General features: G+C 36.7%; 2 long non-coding RNA genes across 2 annotated transcripts in view; one reads left to right on the top strand and one right to left on the bottom strand.

The window, feature by feature from the left end:
* The window catches only part of LOC129463464 (uncharacterized), a 119,220-nt gene that overhangs the window by 102,211 nt on the left and 793 nt on the right, over positions 1 to 16,216 (bottom strand). The window lies entirely within an intron of this gene.
* Positions 1,978 to 14,975, top strand: LOC129463458 (uncharacterized). Its single transcript, XR_008651186.1, has 3 exons — positions 1,978 to 2,247; positions 14,465 to 14,720; positions 14,921 to 14,975. It is a non-coding gene; the product is annotated as an uncharacterized lncRNA (long non-coding RNA).

Raw genomic sequence — 16,216 nt, 5'->3', positions numbered from 1 at the left:
TCTTGATTACTTTGCTAATTTTTGCCAGTTATTTATGCCTCTCCAAATTAAATATAACAACAATAATCATCATTATAAATAGGCTCTGCTGAGTGCTCACCCTTTTGTAGGCACTGTTTCAAGCACTTTACATGGCTTATCCACATGCTTTAATCTTCATAGCAATCCTATGACACTTACTAAAATGGAAACTGAAGCTCCAAAGGTAAGTAACTTTTCCCAGCTCACATCACTAGTAAATGAATGATCCAGGATACAATGCAAAGCAAGTCAGACTGTCTCTAGAGCCTGCCCTCTAGGTACTACTCCACAATTGAAATGTGTGTCACTTCATACCCATCAAAAGAATCCCTGAAATGTGACCAACATGACAGATTCAAGACACGATTAAAGTCTAGCTTACCCCTGTGTGCTTCATTTATCCCAACTGAAGTCCCTGGTGCCAAACTTGAACCTCATTCACCAGCTCTACCACTCAAGTTGCCCTAATATGGTGTTAGTCCCCTGTGCCTGGCAAGCCCAGTTGGACAGGTGGCAGAGCCTGGCTCCCTTCTGGCTCAGGCCATAAGCAGACAGGGCCTTAATTTGAATGTAAATTTCCTGAAATCAACTAGTGTGCAATCTAATTGTAGTGCCACCCTATATTGTACAGAATCATACATTCTGCATATGCTGTATGATCATATCCTCTGTGTTTCTGTATTAACCGCTAGAGATATAGGGTAGCACTCTAATTAGATTGTACACTAGTCGACTTCAGGAAACTTACATTGACTCAGTACATCAGAAAACACTGAATATGTGATATGTTATTGCTTTGCAATTGTTTTTCAAGGGTATAAAGGAATGATTATAAAGAGCCATGATAGCCAGGTATGCTCCAATTCATTATATCTACATAAAAAGCTAAAGTAGCATCTTATACTGCATCCATTCTTCAAAATGCCCTTGTTACAAACAGAAAACAAGACTTTTGTCTCATACTGGCAACCACCACCAGCATATACACCTGTACATAACATAAATTTCTTAGGAACTAGATCTAAAATTTTTAATTTTAGGAGAGTTGGAAGAAAATATTTCTGAACTGAAAGAAACATAGTAAGCAAGCAAAAAGAAAATGGAAGATATGACAGAGAGGTTTAGTATATGACCTCCCCAAGAGAATCATGGGTTTAACTAGAGAAATTGAAAATACCTCTATTGGCTGTATTCTGGGCAAGTGAATCTCAGGAGTCTCAGGTATAAAGGGGATAATAATTCAGATGTACTTAAATGTCTTACGGGAAGAATAGAAAAGACAATTACATAAAAATACTACTACTTAAATTGCTGTATAAATACTTTTATTGAACTTTTGCTCAATTTTATTTGCACTTAAGACAACTCTACTAAAAGTATCACCTTTTATCCCACAAATTTAAATAATCCTAGACATAAAACCTATATCTACACATCAAAAGTTAAATTATCCAGTATGTAAATGTTGGTTTTTGTTGTTGTTATTTTAAAGTTTGTGTTGTTGGGAAGAAGTGCCTGGTGAATTATTGTTTTTGTGTTACATGTATAGTCAACCATAGTCTTAAATCTCCCAGCTCAGATGTCTGCCTCTGGCTCTCAGCAGTTCTTACACACAGTCCTCCCCGTAAGGGGAGAGTCACCTAAGAAAAGTATACTTGGTCACATCTCTATCTCCAGGCTAAAGCTGACAACAGCCTCTCATCAAGTGTCTCCATTTTACTGCACAGTAATTCAGTGTGTTAAACAACACATTCAAAAATTCGAGAAAAAAACAGCATCTGAATGTCTTTAATTTAAAGCAGCCATATTAACTTTTGCTAGTCTGTTTACCTATGTGGTAGGAGAACGAGGCTGAATACTTGAAAACAGCACTACTCTGATGACTAAAACAACTCACTGGCTTTTGTTTTGTTTTGTTTTCTACTTGATACAGGGCTAGGATTCCATCTTGAGTCTGAAATAACCGAGATGGGTTATGTAAGCATAAAAACACATTGTCATCATTTGCTTCAAAAGTTTGTTTGAAATGTTTTAAATCCTAGAAAATCAGGGAAGTGTCAGCAAAATCTATATTTGGTATGGCATCGGAAAAATCACAAGATTAGAGTCTTCTGTTGAAATGAGGACTGAAAACATGGCTGTTGAGAGAAGTATGTGCTGTCGTAAGAGCCTGCAGTGAAGGAGCTGGCCTTGATGAAGCAGCAGAAACGTGAAATGCCAAAACAGGTCTGTGCTTTCACAGAGCTAGTTGGAATTACAGGGGATCATAGGCAGGCAAGAAATTATCATCTTGCTTGGTGTTTGCGAGTATTAAGTACAATGAACAGCCCTGATTTTAATTTCAGGACTAGTCTATAGGAAAGAGGGAGTAGCAAATTTCTTTTGAAATATAAATTATTTGTTGGATTCATAGATCTTTTATTTGAGACTGCTGCTTAAGAAAGACCTGCTACAATTGCCATTTGGGAAGACATATTAATTATCTCCAGGCTGTTTGGCTTTTCTACCCTTGGGTAAAAAATTGGACATAATTTCACAGAATCTCAGTTCTACTATCTTTATTAGCAAAGCTAAAAAGATAAGGACTGATAACTTTTTTCCTGCTACAGATTATTTTATATATGGTTAAGACATGCTGCCAAAAAGATGTAAGACAACATAAAATTGTAACGTAGAATTTGCAATACTGGTGGAAAAAGCATGGATGATGTATCAAGTGTAGGTTTATGAACCAATTTCTTGTCACTGTTTTCCAGCCTCAAAAGCTTGTTTGCTTCTGGCTCATTCCAGAAAAAGAGAACTGCCACCAATGTACTCACAGAAGACTGCTGAGCATTGCATGATACAATGGAGAGATTTGAAGTCATGTGTCTTAGAAGGGGAATCTCCTTCAAATATAAATGGGAGGAGTGATTTCATCAACAAGTGCCATTATGAGACGTATTTGGCTCTAGTTTGGCTACATTGCGATAAATATTAATCAGAATCTTTTGTTTATATTTTCCTATCAAGATAAAAAGAGGCATAAATTCAGCTCTGAGGAAGTGTTGCAGAGATAGTGAGAGGTGATTTGTTTTAAAGTATAAGTAAACGCCAGCTCTGTTGACAAAGCCAGTTCATTAGAACACACTAGCCTGTCCTCAACCTCTCTGTTAGCTAGAAGGGACCACAGTGGTCATGACAAGACTAAGACGGAAGCTCACGTTACCAAAAACTTACAAATAAGGAACAGCTAACAGTTGTCAAAACAATGCCATCCCATCACCAGGTCCTAAGCTGTATGACACCATGAAGGGCCGTACAAGGCAGGTTTTATAACAGTAATCATGCATTTGGATTCAAAGTTACTTCTAAAAAACATCAAAACTTTCAGCTTAACCTGATGTGAGTGAAAATGAAACAAAAACAAAGTAAAGCAAAAGTATCCAGGGATTGTATGTATAGACCTCCATGGCTTTTATTTATAATACAGGTGAAGTGGGGCCCTAACTCTCATCATGGGAACAAATCAGAATGTGAAGAAAAGTCCAGTCAATTGTGAGAAAGAAAATGAGTGTCACCATCCTAAACCAATCCCCGGAATTTCCTCCTGAGGACTTTTCCTTCAAAAGTGATACAATTAACAAATAGAAAAAGGCTGTTTGGCTTCTTGAAACAAAACAAAAGACACACAAGCAATGTAGTTTTTCTGAATTCCCTGGCTAAGAGTTATGACTTTGGAAGGACAACTACCTGTATTCAAATCCTGGCTTATTTGCTTTGTGACAAGGGGCATATTGCCTAACTTCTCTGTGCCTAATTTCTCCACTTAAAAGGGAGTAATAAAAGGAATTACCTCAAAGATTGGCTGTAAGGATTAAGTGAAACACTATATATAAAGTGATTAGAATGTTTCCCAACATATGGCTGATACTTCATTCTTCCATTTAGCACATATTTATTGAACCGATCCATGCAGATAGCATCTTAGACGCTTGGGTTACAGCAGTGAACAGAGAAATGTCTCTACCCTCATAAAATTTACATTCTAATGGAATTTAGCTATTGTGATTAATCTACTATCTAAGTATCTACAAAAACTATTTTAAATAATTTCAACTTGTACTGATAGCCTGAGGCATTATAGGCATAAGGCAGAATTTAGCACTCATCTTATTGAGTCTGTAACTGAGGCTTAAAGAGAAATGAGAAAATATTTTAAAATAAACAGAAACATTTGTATAGATGCCCTAAAAGCAGGGCTACTTTAAGTTTTGGGATGCAAGTTCCCTTTAAGAGTTTATTAAAAGCTGCAGATCTGTTTCTAATAAAGTTAAAATACCTATCTGATGACCCAGCAATTCTACTCCTAGTTACTTACTCCCCCAAAATTAAATGATAATGTCCACAAAAAGACATGGACAAGAGTGTTCATAGCAACTTTACTTACAATATGCAAAAGCAAGCCAAAGGTCCATGAATAGATAAAAGGATAGTCAAACTGTGTAATATTCATATGGGAGAATACTGCTCAACATTAAAGAGAAGTTATTGATTGAAGCAATAATATGATGAATTTCAAAAAATCAGAAACTAGACACTAATGAGTATTATATACTATAGGATTCCATTAACATGAGGTTCAAAAATAGACAAAAATAATTTATAGTGATAAGTATCAGTAAGCAGTTGCACTGGGTAGTGGATGGGAAATTGATTAGAAAAGGACCCAAGAGAACTTTGGGTGATGGAAATCTTTTATGTATTGTTTTAAGTTGTAGCTACACAAATGTATACAATTGACACAACTCTTAGAAATCACCTTTAAAGGTCTATGCATTTTGTTATATATTATACCTCATTAAAAACAGAAGTCATAAAAAATGGTAGCGACTTTCCCCAGATAAATACTCATGCATTGCACATAAAATTTTAGATGGCAAATGGACTCCAGGGTAAAATTTCCTGATATAGGAACTAGTGACTGAGTTGGCTAAAAATGTCACCGTTAAAATATGTATATAGATAATTCAAGAAGAATCTTCTAGAGAAAAAGCTTGGTGTAATTCACTGACATTTTCTAGACACCAGTGCTATTTTGAAATGCCTTCCCCATAGAATGCTGTACTTGATCAAGACATATTTACCATGAAGTATTTTACCATTAATTTTGAAAGGCATGTGTTTAGAGTAATTTAATATTTCCTTGAAAGTCATGTAGAATAAACAGTGTTAAGTGCATTAACTATGAAGATATCAATTCATATCTCTGCTTAAACAGCATGTTATGCTTTGAGCAATATTCTAATATGTTCTAAAGAAATATAAGCTCGGGCCTTTAAAAGAAAAAAAAAAGGCAATTTTCTGTCAGAGAGTCCATGACCCAGGCCAAACCATACATCTGCAAAAATGACTATAGAGACTAATAAGGAATCCAATTGTATGCTAATTTCAAATTAGCTTTTATACTTGCTTCAGGCTTCAAAGGGGACTGAGAGAAAAAATGTAGTTATATGGAAGAAAATTACTCATTATTAGAAAAAGGCCATCACAAGGGATTCAAATTTCTCTTATTCTGATTATAGCAAAAGGTCATGCAGAAGAGAAAACCATACAAATTTCTGAGGAAAAAAAGGCATAAAAGAAGAAAACTAAATACAAAAATGGTAGACAAGCCCAAAGGGGAATTGAAATGATTCAGACTGAAAGCTTTTGATCTGTGAAAAAAAAAAAAAAAAATTGGGATTAGGCTAAAGATAATTGAAGTTTAATGAGAAGGTATCTAATTATACTGGTATATTTATTTAAGTATTTTCTAATTGGGTATTATTTTTATAATGATTTAATTACTTAATAGTGCTGCTTGTTGATTTAACAAAGAGTTTTGTTATTACAGAGAGAGCATGACATAACAGGATAAATGTTCTATCTTCTGGATGCCCGTGGGTAGTTTAGACATTTAATTACGTGACCTAAATCTACCAGCCACTGTCCCCATAAAGAGGCTAGCCCTTATTGCAGAAATATAACCTGAGAGAATATAATCTGTATCAGTACACCCTATTTCTCTAACCCATGTCTAAAATATGACCAACTTTATATATCTGAAATAAACCATAAGTGCAGATCAATAGCTTTCTAACTTTTTGACCAAGATCCTTAGTAAGAGATGCACTTTACATTGTGTCGTAGTCAGTTCGGGCTGCTATAACAAAAATACCATAGACAGGATGGCTTTAACAACAGAAATTCACTTCTCACAGTTCAGGAAGCTGGAAAGTTCAAGAGTGCCAGCCAAGTCAATTTCTGGTGGAGGCCAACCTCCCGGTTTGCAGATGAATACCGTATTTCCACCAACATTCTTTACACTATTATTTAAGTGTTCTATGAGAAGATGAACCTCTCTCTTCAGCTTTCCTCTTCTGTTTCTGAGGTCTTACTAGAGTTGCCTTTAAAACTCTCTTCACAAAAACATTGGCTTTTGCTAGCATGCACCTCAAAACTCTTCCAGAATCTATTATTATTATTATCATTATTATTATTATTACAGTAGTCCTCTCTCCTCTGTGGTTTTGCTTTCCTTGATTTTCATTACGTGCAGCCTACTGCAATTCAAAAATATTAAATAGAATATTCTAGAAATAAACCATTCCTAAGTTATTAATTAGTTTTCAATAGTAGCCAAACGCTGCATCACAATGCCAATGTCATTCACCTCACTTCATCTCAGAAACAGGCATTTTGTCATCCCACATCATCACAAGAAGAAGAGTGAATACAGTACAATAAGAGATTTTGAGAGGCATAGAGACCATATTAACATAACTTTTATTGTTATCCTTTGCCTATTTTATTATTAGTCATTGTTACTTTCTTACTGTTCTTAATTTATAAATTAAACCTTAGCATAGGTATGTAAGTATAGGAAAAACATAGTGTAAATGGGGTTCGGTACTATTCACAATTTCAGGCATTCACCAAGGGTCTTGGAACATATGTCCGTGTAGATAAGGGGGGGCTACTGTATTATAATTACCATAAGGCATTGGGTCACATGATTATGGAGACTGAGAAGTCTATGATTTGCTATCTGCAAGCTGGATACCCAGGAAAAGCAGTGGCGTAGTTTGAAGGCCTGTAAGTCAGATAGCCAATGCTATAGATTCTGAAGGTCTGGGAACCAGCAACACCAGAACCAGGAGAAAACAGATGTCCTGCTCAAGCAGTCAGACACAGTTAACTCAAACCTTCTTCATCTTTTTGTTTTATTCAGGCCCTCAACAAACTACATGATGCCCACATACCTTGGGGAGGGCCGTATGCTCTACTCATTCTACCAATTCAAATGCCGTCTCTTCCAGAAACACTCTCACAGACATCTGCAGGCATAATGTTTAATCAGATATCTGGACATCATTTGTTCCAGTCAAGTTGACACATAAAATTTACCATCACACGTCATGACCCAGAATGCAAATTTATATCAGAAAGAGAGAAAAGGAAGGAGGGATGGAAGAAAAGAAGAGTGAGAGAGGAAGGAGGGAGGGAGGGAAGGTGGGAAGGTAGGAAGGGAGGAAGGAAGGAAGGAAGGAAGGGAGGAAGGAAGGAAGGAAGGAAGGAAGGAAGGAAGGAAGGAAGGAAGGAAGGAGAGAGAGAAACGAAGAAAGAAAGAAAGAAAGAAAGAAAGAAAGAAAGAAAGAAAGAAAGAAAGAAAGAAAGAAAGACAGGCAGAAAGGAAAGAAAGAGGGAAGGAAGGAAAAAAAGAAAGAAAGAAAAGAAAGAGAAAGAAAGAAAGAAAGAAAGAAAGAAAGAAAGAAAGAAAGAAAGAAAGAACGAACAGAGGAAGGAAGGAAGGGAGGGAGGGAGGGAGGAAGGGAGGGAAATCAAAGATCCATAAAATAAATCTAAGTTGCACCACTTTTATATATTTTATTATGTTCTATTTTTTCATCCTATTTTTAATGTGAATTGTTATCCACTAAAATGATTTTGCTGCCACAGTTTAAAAAGCAAATATTATAAATGCTTAATCGACTCCTCTTTACTTAAATTGTCTCTATGATTGGTAAAACGGCCATAAATTTTCTTTGCTGACATGCTGGCTTCTGAGTGCCTTAAGACTACCTGAGACATGACCAAAAGGGAGAAGCCTTGAGTCTTTCAAAGAGACCTCTGGGAAAACTCATTTCTGTCTGAAGCTTCATCAAAATCATCCTGAACATCCGTATTTCTACTAACATCCTGTACATGATTATTTATGTGTTCTCTAAAACTATGGAGCTTTCTCCCCAGCTTTCCTCTTCTTTCTGAGCCCTCACTAGAATTGCCTCTAAAAGTCAAAAGGGGCTGAAAAACTAGTAAGATATCTTTCCACTTTGCCCTTTTCTCCACAAACTCTGACGCTCACATTGGCCTGTTCTGAGATATGATCAGGCTCCTACTGATCCGACTCCCAGAGCAGTGCTCAGTAGCTTGCTTTTCCTCACCTGGGCAATTCAACCTTCACCTACTCAGGAATTGAGATTTGCTGATTTACTACAGCTACAAATGTAATCAAATATTTGTGTTAGTTTTCAACCACTCGATGATTTATCATTTTTTCATTATCTATTGTCTGGCTTCTAACCCTCATCTTGAGTATAAACAGTGAAGATGGCAAATATAGGAAAGAACGGTCTTTTATTGTAGGAACCTACAAGTAATGAAGTGGGACCAAAGCAGTCTCTGAACCGGGCTTACATCTTTACAAGGATGCCTAAGAGAAGAAAGTTCGCTCTCCAGCATATTCAGTCACAGCAGCCGAAGAATTTATGACAGTGGAAAATGTAGAAGGTGGAATAGGCCAACAACAAATTAGCTGATTGTTGATGAAGCAATAGGGGCCAGGATACCTTTTATAGGCACACGTTCCAGTCCAGTGAGTCAACTTTTAGTATCCATCAGAACCCCCTAAGTAGTCTGCTTAAATCAAGATTAGTTGTCTGGTGTGTTCTACAGCCCTAGACCCTACCACTGAGTGGGAAGAGAGGGAGAGAAAAAGAGGGTGCAGGGAACCCTAGAGGAGCACAGGGCAATTCAAGTAAAAGTGGGGAAGGAATGTATCAGCTGTGCACTATCAATATTTTCCTATCAAGACATCTGCTGCCTCAGGATCACATGGTGATGAATCACAACAAAGACCCAACAAAAAATGTTGACACTTTGAGACTCTTACTTAAACATGTATATCAAAAAAGTGGGAGGGGAGAGATACTCCAAACTGCATGACTTGATATTGACTTGATCCCTGCACAGACTACAGTCATCATTAAACACACACGCTCTCCCAATTTGTATGCCCATACCACAGTCCTTAACTCCTTGTTGAGCAATAACTAGGAGATCAGTGTGACTGGAACCTAGTTAAACTATCATGCTCATGATGCTGTGCAGTAGCTCTAGATTCAATGTTATAATGTGTGATGTTACCAAAATAATATCCTAAATTATCACAAAGTGGTATTTAAAAAATGCAGTTTTGCGGCCCAATTACTTCACAGGTCATATGGCCTCAAACACTGACCTTAGAACTTAACAGCCATCTATAGTGTTTCCATGAAAAACATGTTCCAGGCTCCAAACAGCATTCTTTTAGGCAAACTTTTAGAACACAATCTGCTTAGGAACTGTCTCTACTGTTCTGTGATACGTTTGTTTTGCACATGAAGTTTATTTCGGACTCTTTTCTACAAAGATATTTCCTGCCCTTGGAAGATGACTTCAAATAATAAATTGTCACCAAAAATGGACATGAAACTTTTAAAAAGCAGTAGGGAGGTGGAAAAGATGAACAAGCTGAAAACAAGTCCATTTTGGGAGGGTTCTGCACATCCTGGTTAAGGGAGTTTTTCATTTTAAAGGAAAAAGTATTCATCTGATGTGCTTCTTTGTTCATGGCACTTAATATAGAATTCCACAATGTTAAAAATAGGAAGTCAGGTTTATATGGTGTTTGCTTTAATGACACTAAACTGCCTGGAAATAGCAGCACATGCTATAACAAGTTTCAGATATTAAAGGAAAAGCTACAATGCTGAACTCTTTTCAAAACTTTTATATGAAGTCCCAGGCTTTGTGGACATTCAGGAGCAAATCAGGGCTAATACGGGAAGCTTACAGATGGTAAAATGGCTTCAGGCATCCCAATTATATTAAAAAGTTGAAAGCGGCAGATTCATATTCTCCCTTTTTACATGTCATAAATTCCAAAGTGTTGGTGTCAAACTGTGTCAATTGCACTCATTTATTAATACTTGGAATACCATCAGTGAGCTTCCTAACTGTTATTATCCATTTATTCATTTACAGCCATCTAATACTAACAGCACCAGCCACAGTTTTCAATCCTTTCCCTAAAACCATACATGCCTCAGGGAGACTTACATAAGCCTGCATCTAGGGAGAGGGGGGAGGAGGAAATAGCAAATTGCAGGATCTGCTGATCTTGGATATAGGTCTCTCTGCAGGAGCTTCCAAATGTGTCTTTGTTTATGTTCTGGGCTCTGGGTTGTTGTGGGGCACGGATCTAAGGAGGAAGGAATTTGTTGCCTCAATAAAAAAAATGTGTAATTAAGATGTGGAAGAAAGGTTAGGTGAAAGACAGAAAAAAAAGACTATCTCCGTGTATTCTAAAACAAATATTTACACATTCAAATATCCTCTTTTTTTTCTTTAACTATCTCATCTTCAGTCTTGGATGCAGTGGTCAATAAACCCTGATGTCTCCACACAAAGTAAAAAAATAAATAAAATAAAAAATATGTGGCAACGATGCACATGATTCAGACCCAAAAACTACCCTGCATAAAACATTCATTATAATTAATGCAGTGTTTCTTGGCTGGTATTATTAAGACCTTAATTTTCCACTTGGTGGAACTTACTGTATGTAGGAGAAAAATCACTGGCTCTGAGTCAGAAATGCCTTGATTCTAATCCAGCCCCTGCCACTTCTTAGTCATGCCATGTGTGTAAATTTGTTGACCTCTCTGAGCCTTGGGTTTGTTTTCTTTAAAATGTGAATTATAAGGAAATATTAAATGTGATGATTAAATAAAAGAAAGAAAGTAAAACAGCTTTCCTCCCTCACCCCTTTCCTCTTTAAGAACTGCACAGACATTTTTAATAAGAAAGGATATAAGTGATCAAAATAATTATTCTGAAAACATATGATTCATTGCAGACATTGGTAGTGTGCCCTACATACTATTGGGCATGAAAGGGTTAAGTGGGACCGTCACCTTGGAGTCCTGGGGGAAGGGTGGAAGGGAGGAGGGTAATAGTGGATTTAGCAGTGTTTCACAGGCAGAGTCCTGGTGCTGTGCAAAGCTCCAGATCATGTTTCTTCTTAGACGCCAATCAGTCAGGAAGTGATTCTCAAAGAAGTTTACATTGCCCTACTCTCTTTACACTGCTGCACAGTGGGAAACCCAGGACACAGGATACTCACAAGAAAGATGCTAGCATTTCCTGCGATAATAGGGAAAGCAAATGAGCCTCATGTCACATAACATATTATAAGGAAGAAAAGCCTCCTGCACAACATTATACTAAAAAAACCAAACTTATATTAAGCCTTGAACAGTTGCATATGTAAAGACCAAGAAAATAATCCAAATAGTAATCAAAAGCTCTAATTCTTCTTCAATTCCAGTTCATGTGCTACATTTTCAGAAGAATGACACAAAAGTGTACATGCTCTCTCACACACACACATGCACACACACACAAATATACACAACTCATGCAACACATGTTCACACCTTCTGGTCAATACAAGAAAAGAAACCTAGATTATATCAGAACACAGACAGTCTACTAGTCAAGCTATGTCTTCACCACATGCTTAATGGAGAAAAATGGGTAAGGTATATCAGAACTTCATCAGAGAACATTCCAAAGCTGTTACATACATTTATGCTTGTCAAGTGCGTAACATGCACATAATTCTCTTTTATTCTTTCACCCAGTATTTATTTTCTGTTAGCTAGAAGAGGGCATGGGTTTTGTCTATATTGCTTACTTAAACTTGTGACTACCTGGCATGTAGTAGGTACTCAATAAATATTTGCTGAATAAATTAATGAACATTTCCAATTCTAGGGGGGATTCTGCCATTTTAAATAAGCAATTACAATAGAATAAGCTAATTTGACTTTTGACATCCCAAGGAACTGTTCCAAGCCCCTTTTGTTAGTAGTTTTCTTTTCAGAACACTGTCTGAACTAGGTCTATTTTATGTGGCTTTGCTCCAGCTGACTGGGGCAAGGCACATTTTGTAGACTCACATGGTAGCCTGTGGAGAGGCACCTACATGAAAGATAAAGACATTGGTTATATTTGTACAGATATTACACTATGGTGCAAATAACCAACTCTGTCTTTTGTTTTTCTTGAGACAGAGTCTCACTTCTGTCAACCAGGCTGGAATGCAGTGATGCAATCTCAGCTGCAACTTATTGCCTCCCGGGTTCATGAGATTCTCCTCATGCCTCAGCCTCCTGAGTAGCTGGGACTACAGGCACGCACCACCATGCCCGGCTAACTTTTGTATTTTTAATAGAGACAGGTTTTCGCCGTGTTGGCCAGGCTGGTCTTGAATTCCTGACCACAAGTGATCCACCCGCCCCATCCTCCCAAAGTACTGGGATAACAGGCATGAGCCACTGCTCCCAGCCTACCAACTCTGTCTTCTATATATTAATTCTAAATCAATGATTTATGAATTTACCCAAATTGATTTTTTCTATTTATGTTTTCAGTCTCTTCTCCTTCCAGGCAATGAGCTCCATGCCAGCATTCCCCTTTCCTTCAAAGTAATACCTTTTATTTTTTCTCAGAATTCACACAAGCAATTCAGCAAAATGTCACTGGCACCTCCTACAAGATACCATGACAGCAAAATTTTATCTTTACTACATAAGGATTTTTTACTTTTTCTAAAGTTTAAATTTTTTCCACTTCTTTCTCCCTTTATTGTGACCTTACAAAGAACCATCACGGTCCAGTTACAGGATGTCCTCTTACAGGAACCACATTTTCTTTCCTTCATTAAGTCATGCAAGTTTAACCACCAAGTGACTGTCTTCATCATAACTTCCAGTGGGCAGTTCAGGGACTGGAGGGGGACCTACCAGTCTGCAGACTTAGCACATTTTCTACAATTTTCTTCTAGAAAGGGATTTCATTAACAATCTCCCAACTTTCTTCATATTTGTAACAAAAGTGTCACAATCTAGTCCCTAGCAACCAAACCATTTCATTATTAAAATAAATGTCATCATACATTTGTCAAAACTCATTATGTACAACCTAAAAGCAAAGCCTAATGTAAACTTGGACTCTGGGTGACAATGATGTGTCAATGTAGGTTCACCCACTGTAAACAAATGTACCAGTCTGAAGGGAATGTTGATCATGCCGGATGCTGTGCACCAGTGAGAGCAGGGGAGATATGGAAACTCCCTACTTTCCACTCAACTTTCCTGTGGACCCAAAACTGCTCTAAAACAAAAATAAAGTCAATTACAGTAAAATACCTGCATAACTTCACGACACTGTTCAAAACATTTTACTTATTTTGTGAATATAAGTATATGCAATTCTTGGAACAATATTATGAGAGAGATATTACTACTATTATCCCCTTTTTGCTGATGAGACTTCAGTTACCTGACCCCGACTGTCACGACTGAGAAGTACCAGAACTGCCGCCTGGCTGCAGCCGACACACCCGTCCTTACTCCGCTTGGGTGCTTCTCAGTCATGCCAAACTAAGTCTCTAGCCACACATTCCTCCCCTTCGCCCCAAGCACAGTTCTTTAAACTATTAGCTATGGTCGTTCTCATAGGCGTATTGTGTATTTAACAGTAAATATACATGTGTAAAAAATATTTCTGCATGTGCCACTCTGAAGGATATGCTTTATATTAAAAAAAAAAAAAATTGAAGTGAAATCATTCCCAACAGTTTTCTCAGTAAAGACGAATATAAGGATTCACTTGAGTTCATCAAAGTGCCCCACAGATTCTTTGGTTATCTGTGTAATTCCGACGTAATTCTGGAGTTTTTATAATTCACTTGGCAGTCTACTACAACCTTGATTATCCCATGGTTATTTAAGGAAGTTTTTATTTTTAAATATATTTTCTGTTTTACAAATTATCTGATGATGTGTATCATTTCTAAAAACAGAACAGAATCAACATTTTTTATAAGTTTAGTCAAGAAAGGGACATCTAAATTGTTTAGATAACTGTAGTGACATAGACCAGAGAAGGTTTCAAAGGAAATCACTGTTTGTTCATAAAGTGCAAATCCCTTTCCAGGAAATTAGTATCACGAAAATTATTACCAAAAATCATAAATATATGCAGGGTTTTGTTCTGAATATATGTCTCATTAAAAAAACAAATTATTTTTCAGATGGAGTTGCTTGGATACAAGGAGAATCTTACAGAATACAAATGAACTTGAAGGCATTAGTAATATTTTCAAAATAATAGAGAAACGACACAAAGAGTGAAAGAGGTAATTGAAATCTGTCTTTGATGGGAATAATATCTAAAAGGAGTATTGTACATATCTGCTGGCAGCTTTAAAAAAATTAATGATTACTGAAATTGAGAAATGTCAACAGTGTGAAATGAGCAAAACTACTTCCCTAACAAGATTTTATAAGGTGAACAATTGTTTTGAACATTTTCTAACCTTGACTTTTATATTTATCTTAAGAATTAAAAAAAAAAACTAGTGTTTAAATATGAAAAGGGGACTTGTGGCAAATTCAGAATAATTGACCATTGAAATAGAAATGCCTTCTCTAACCAGAAAAATGAATAAGGAAATTATAACTTATATTCTCTATGGATGTCTTTACAGAGATAAAGTAGTGGGATATTTACTTGAAATAATGTTCATCATCAATGCTGAAGTTTACAAAAGACAAAAATATAGAAATAATGTGTTCATAGACAGCCCCAGGACACACACAGTGGATGCATTGTGTTCTCCTGGGTTGTATAACTACTTTGAAAGAAGTTTTCTTTTCTGTGTCATAAAAGAAGACTTTTTGGCTCTGCCAGGATACTCTACCATTTGGCCCACTTCAAGCATGCCTGAAGATGTGTGCCAATTGCTTGTTGATTTTTGAAGATCATTCTGATCTCTGCTGAGTTACCCAACTGGACTCAGAAGGGTCTGACCCACGTGCCACATTCTAGCTGTTTGCTTGTTTGTTTTTAATCTCAACCTAGTTTAATGGGAAGAAGGTGAGTCACCTTGTATGTATGTCAGCTGATACTGATGTCATGGAAACTTAAAGGGGATAGACTTGAAACTGAAAAGATAAGATTGTGAGTGAATGGGGCTTGTATAAACTATGTTTTGTTTTTGTTCTCTTGCTTACTTACCTTGTAAATAGATTCCTTGAGTCTTAAGCCAAGGATCTTAATCTTTGGTATTTACAGAGCCTTTCTTCCATGAAGCAGAGTTATGTAGGATGCAGCCAGCAAATGAGCTCTCACCTGGATCTGTCATCATCATCATAGAATTTACTATGGTCTGGTAGTATTCAAAGTGCTTTCTTAAATTAATTTCTGGAAACAACCTCACACATTTGACTCTATGTATTTTTCCACCTCATGATGAGGAAACAGACACAAAAAGGCCAAATGATTTTTTCAAGGACATTCAGCTAGGAAAGGGCAAAGACAGGCACAGATGAAGAAATAATCACAGGCACAAACGAGGTATCTGATAATAGAGATCCTAGGAATCTGTGAATGTCAATATGAATTACAAATATGAAAATTATTTGTTGAATCAACAAAGTGGAAATATAACTATTTCGTCTTAGTTGATTTGGTAATGACGAACAGTCAACATACCTATTAAGTGGTTTTGGTTGAAATAATTTAATTTGTTGTCAATACTAGTTCCTCCCTTTAAATTTAATGATACAGTTCCAACATCTAGATGAACAAATAAAGATAGGAGAAAGAATTCTATATTTTAGTCATTTCTGCTTATGGCCTCAATTTCAGATTCCAGAAATCCATAACTAAGTAGTTATAAAGCAATTACAGTTGTTAGAGTAGCCCAGGATGGCTGGACAAAGTTGAATATTTCATGACTAAAAACAACGACAGCCAGGCACAGTGGCTCACACCTATAATC

The sequence above is a fragment of the Symphalangus syndactylus genome, chromosome 2 (genome assembly GCF_028878055.3).
Source record: "Symphalangus syndactylus isolate Jambi chromosome 2, NHGRI_mSymSyn1-v2.1_pri, whole genome shotgun sequence".
NCBI classification, from domain to species: Eukaryota; Metazoa; Chordata; class Mammalia; order Primates; family Hylobatidae; genus Symphalangus; species Symphalangus syndactylus.
Note: the sequence above shows the minus strand (reverse complement) of the source record. Positions and strands in the feature narration are given on the sequence as shown.